We start from the raw sequence: 5,993 nt of genomic DNA on the forward strand, positions 1-5,993 counted from the left end.
GACGCATGCTTTTTGGGCTATGTAATGCACCGGCCACGTTCCAAAGATACATGATGTCCATATTTTCGGATATGGTTGAAAAATTCTTGGAGGTATTCATAGATGACTTTTCCATCTTTGGATCCTCTTTTGACTCGTGTCTCCAAAATCTATCTCTTGTACTTCAAAGGTGCAAGGAAACAAATCTCATTCTAAGTTGGGAGAAAAGTCATTTTATGGTCCAAGAAGGCATTGTTTTAGGACATGTCATTTCAAAAAGGGGAATTAAGGTTGACAAAGCCAAAGTGGAGTTAATCTCTAATCTCCCTCCTCCAAATTTGGTCCGTCAAATCTGTTCCTTCCTTGGACATGCCGGTTTCTATCGTCGCTTCATCAAAGATTTTAGCAAAATCTCTCGGCCCTTGTGTAATCTTCTTGCCAAGGACGTCCCATTCAATTTTGATGAAGCTTGTATGGAAGCTTTCGTGAAACTACGCACTCTTTTCTCATCCGCCCCAATCATGAAACCGCCTAATTGGTCTCTTCCATTTGAGATCACGTGTGATGCATTTGATTATGCATTAGGTGCGGTTTTGGGCCAACGTGTGGAAAAACTTCCATACGTCATCTATTATGCTAGCAAGACTCTCTCCGATGCTCAGTTAAATTACACCATCACTGAGAAAGAATTGCTAGCTGTGGTGTATGCCTTGGATAAATTCCGTTCCTATCTTCTTGGATCCAAGGTTGTTGTCTTCTCGGATCATGCTGATCTTAGGCATTTGCTCGCTAAAAAAGAGACCAAACCCCGTTTAATTCAATGGATACTCTTACTTCAAGAGTTTGACATTGAAATCTGGGACAAAAAAGGGACCGATAATGTTGTCGCAGACCATCTCTCTCATTTACTCATTGAAAAGTCTTCTGAATTTGCTGCAGTCCGTGATTCCTTTTTGGATGAGCAACTTTTTCAGATTTCCCATTCTAGTCTCCCTTGGTATGCGGATATTGTCAACTATCTAGCGATAGGCAAAATTCCATCGAATTGGTCCAAACAAGAAAAAGACCGGTTCTTCTCCCAAGTTAAGAATTTCTTTTGGGAAGATCCGGAGTTGGTCAAATATTACCCGGATCAAATCATACAGAGATGCATTCCCGACAGTGAAACCACAAATGTCTTAAATTTCTACCACACTCTTGCTTGTGGGGGACACTTCAGTGCCAAAAAGGCCACCGACAAAGTCCTTCAAAGCGGATTTTATTGGCCATCCTTGTTTCGGGATGCATACAATTTCTGTAAATTTTGTGAGCGATGTCAACAGCTCGGATCCATGTTCCGGAGGGACATGATGCCCCTCACTCCCATCTTAATCATAGAAATTTTTGATGTGTGGGGGATTGACTTCATAGGACCATTTCCATCTTCTTATGGCTACAAGTACATCCTTGTAGCGGTGGATTATGTTTCCAAGTGGGTTGAAGCCGAAGCTACCAAAACCAGTGATCATAAAGTAATGATCAACTTCATTCAGTCTAACATTTTTAGTCATTTTGGTACGCCCCGAGCAATCATTAGTGACCATCCTCAAACGAGTGGTCAAGTGGAAGTATATAATTGGGAGATTAAGCACATCTTGGAAAAAATGGTTCGATTGGACCGCAAAGATTGGTCATTAAGACTAAACAATGCACTTTGGGCTTACCAGATAGCTTATAAGACACCCATTAGCATGTCGCCATATCGACTTGTCTTTGGCAAGGCGTGTCATCTCCTCGTTGAATTAGAGCACCGTGCTTATTGGGACATAAAAAGGCTCAACTTTGATCTTAAACAAGCCGGCTCTACTCGTAAATTGTAACTCAATGAACTTGAGGAACTTCGAAATGATGCGTATGAAAGTGCCAAAATCTATAAGGCAAAGATTAAAGCTTTTCATGACAAGCACATTGTCAAAAAGTCTTTTGCCCCTGGACAAAAAGTTTGGCTTTTCAATTCTAGATTGAGACTCTTTCCGGTAAACTCTGTTCATGGTGGGATGGTCCATATGTCATCGCCGCCGTCTTTCCTCACGGTGCAGTCGAAATCCAAGATCCTACTAATGGATCTCTCTTTAAGGTTAATGGCCAACGGCTTAAGCCTTATATCGATGGCATAATCCCTTTTCGAAAAGTTGAGAAAGTCCTATTGACGGACCCAATCTACGAGGATTAGTGCGCCATGCAATGCCTGGTTCGTCTAGCTATCGACAATAAATTTAGCATTCATGGAAGAAATTCTTCCATTTTCCGAGCCTTCTTCTTCCAAGTGCCTTATCTTTCAAGTCTAGCGTTTTTGAAAATGCGCTTCAATTCCTGTTCCGCAGGTTCTACGAGGTGTCACGGGTCCTTAGACACTTAAATTTTCAATTCCAATATTCTCCGACCTTGGCCCGGGCCTTGCAAGACCATGTTAAGCTGCACAAGACAGCTACAGAGAGGCCCACGGGCACCTACCGCGCCACCGCGGGCGCCCGCCAAATGAGGTAGTACCAAACCAACCTCCGCGGGCGCCCGCTGCCTTCACAGGTAAGATTTTAAATGGGCTTTCATGCTTATTTTTCCCTCTTTTATACTCCCTTCAACCCTTTTCCCTCTCTACTCTCGCCCCCATCCCTCTCAAACCCTCAAACCATCCCACTCTCTCTCCCAATTCCTCCCTAATCCTCTCATCCAGTCATCTCACCCATCATCATCCTCCAATCTCCATCTTCGTCATCCATCATTCAAGCTTGAGGAGATTGAGTCCTATACCTTGGGTAAGTGTTTCTACCTTTCTTTTTCTTTAAATTTTTGCACTAAGGAGGAGGGGATTCTTGTTCTGAGGGATTGGTGATTGTTGGGTTGTGATTGAATGTCCATTACAGGTTAAAATTTTGGGGTTTTTGCATTTCTAACCTTATTTCTGCTCTCTTCCCAATTCTGCAGCACGCCAGGTGTTCGTAGAAATTCCCGAACCAGTTTTCTTCATTCTAATGGCTCCTAGGGTTATTTCCAAGCGTGCTCGTTCATCTGAGGGCCCCTCTAATGCTCCTACGACCCCAAATTGGGCTGAATGGCCAATTGAAACCGAAGCTAGATTCGACATTGCAAATACTTTTGAGAACAATTTGGAGACCGCATGGTCCGTCCGCGAATTAAGGGCCCGTGGCCTTGCCTCTCTTTTCAAACCACGCACTCATTCTTACTTCATGCGTGTGGTCCGTCTATTCTATGCCAACATGGTCCACTCATGTGAGGAACCGGACAAAATCAAAACCACCATTGATCGCTATGATTATGAATTCGACCTTGATGACCTTGCTATGGCTATGGATTGCCCCTTGGTTTCACCGGTGGATGAGGCAGGCCTCGCCCTTTATATTGAAGGTCCCGATCAGCTTACCTTAACGGACATTGTGGGAGAAATTTGTCATGGTCAATTCACCGGCTACAGAACCATAAACACCAATAAATATTTCTTACCATGCCGGCTGTGGTTTATTCGGTCCTAGCCAAGAACGTCCTACCCGTGCCAGGCCATTCTGAGCGAAAGGGGGATTTTCTGAAAACCCTCTACTATGCTGAAAAGGAGTGTTGGTTTTGTGTCCCACATCTTGTCTGGGACCAATTCCTAAAAATCTACAATGAATTAATCTTGGTTCAGTCGCGCACCACCTGGGCATTCCCATTTCCATACCTTATTACAAGGTTGCTCAAAAAAATGGGGTTCCGAGCTCCCTGTGGTGAGTAGAAAGAGAAAGATGTGTTGAACTTCAACCTTGGGGTCTGGAAGTCCAGCACAGCTCAGCTTCAGACGTCCCGTCAGGCCCGCATTGGTGACAAGTTGGATTGGGGTGCTCCGGCCTCCCCTGTGGCTCCTACTCCTTCTACTCCTGATGCCCCCGCTTCTCCAGCTGCCTCTTTTGTCCCGCCGCCAGATGTCATGACTCGCACCGACTATCTCGCCTTGGATGCTCGTCTTGATGCCTTTTCCTTGCGCTTTGATGCTATAGAGGGTGCTGTCCAGAAGACTCAGGAAAATCAAGAGATTCTACAGGCTATGTTCCAGTCATTGATTGACCGTGCACCTGGCCCACCTGGTGCCTCTTCCTCTACTCCAATGGTGGAGTGATTTCATGCTTTTATTTTTATTTCCCTTTTCAGTAGTACTTTTTAGACTTATTTTGGGCCGCGTTTGGCATTTGCTTTTCAATTTTTCTTTTGCACTTATAACTGCATCACTTTTGCTACTTTGCATGGCTTATAGTCTTTAGTTGAATAAATTGCAATTATTTTCATTGAATTTGGATTCATATGATTCTTGCCTTGTATAGATATCTTTTGACACGTTTTTGAAACCAAGTTTGGGGGCATGCTCCTAGAATTCACAAGCTGGCATATATTTGCACCGCCACTCCAATCCTCTCAACTTGGTACTATTGTTCCTTTCCCCTTTTGTCCATTCTCTTTGCTTATCCCTTGTCTTCTCATATTGGGGACAATGTGACATTCAAATTTGGGGGTGCATGTGCATGCTATTACATTTTTGGTGCATGAGCATGTTATTGTAGTTTTGATATTCTTTGCTCATTTGATATTTTTGCTCATTTTTTATGCTCGTAAGTTAATAAAATCATTTTGTTTAAAGGGAACTTTTTGAAGGATGAAGCACGTGCTTAATACTTTGTGTATAGAAACCAAGACAATTTTTTTGAAATAAAGAAACTTTTGAATTAAACATGTTGATTCATAATAGGTTTGTATAAAAACTTCAATTAAATTTTCATCGGATTTCAAACTCTGTGATGCTTTACATTGCACATTTGCACACCGGAAACCTGATTGTGAGGTATGCAACCCAAATTAACCCTGATCGGGACTTAGTGATCTGAATTAATGACCCTAATGAATGGATATCCTTGGCATGAGTTAAAAAAAAAAAGAAAAAAAGAAAAAAAAAAATGAATGACTAGTTGAAGTTCGTAGCCTTTCTAACTCGAGTTATTAAGCCCTAGGAGTGTTTCTACATTTAGTACCCTGGAGCCATCTGGCTTAGGAGTTGTTGGCCCAACACTTGTTACATGGGTTGGTTAGAAAGCTTAAAGAACTTAGACATTGCACGGTTGTTTAAAAATAAATAAAGATGGTTTGTCGAAATTCGTAGCCTTTCCAATTCGAGTTATTAAGCCCTAGGAGTGTCTTTACACTTAGCGCCCTAAAGCCATCTGGCTTGGGAGTTGTTGGCCCAACACTTGCTACATGGGTTGGTTAGAAAGCTTAATGAATTCTCGACATTGCACGACCATAGTAGGTGATCTTTAGAGTTGATCAATAAAATTTTCAATAAGCAACAAAAGTTGTTCAGTTAATAAAGTTATGCCATGGAGACCTCATTTTAGAAGGAGATTTAAGGATGTGAAAATGTGTTCTTAAGATTGGAAAAAGAGGGTAAAAGCCACATATTAGGAAGCCGGCTCACTTTCACTGAAGTCAGAGTTTATGTTATTCAAGAGATGACAATTGAAGTGTTTATATAGACCTTGATGATTGATGCATTTAAGTTGAACTTGTTTTGCCATTTTGTGTTAAGGCTTCATATATGCAAGGTAGTCTGCCTAATGTCTATCTTCAAAATTTTTTGTGCTCTAAATCATAGTTGAGCTTCATCGATATTTTTGTTTCATGATTGATGCATGTGTTAGCATTTCATTGGTCGTCATTTGCATTAAGCTCTTTGTCTTGTTTTGTTAAGGGACTAGCAAAATGTAAGTTTGGGGGTGTGATAAGCGCAGAATATTACATATTCAAGCGCCCTTTCTTGCATTAGTTAAGCCCATTATTAGAGGATAATGTACAATTTTAATTCAGTTGTGTATTTCTTTCTGATTTCAGGTATTTTTCCCAAGAATGATCAAAGAAGCGGTTTTGACAACTTTCGGTTAAAATACGTGCACCGTGTCGGGGAGTCATCTTCGGGACCTAATTTCTTCAGTCGC

The sequence above is a fragment of the Cornus florida genome, unplaced genomic scaffold (genome assembly GCF_030987335.1).
Source record: "Cornus florida cultivar Cherokee Brave unplaced genomic scaffold, ASM3098733v1 CherokeeBrave_3.0.0_Hap2_Chr08, whole genome shotgun sequence".
Lineage (NCBI taxonomy): Eukaryota > Viridiplantae > Streptophyta > Magnoliopsida > Cornales > Cornaceae > Cornus > Cornus florida.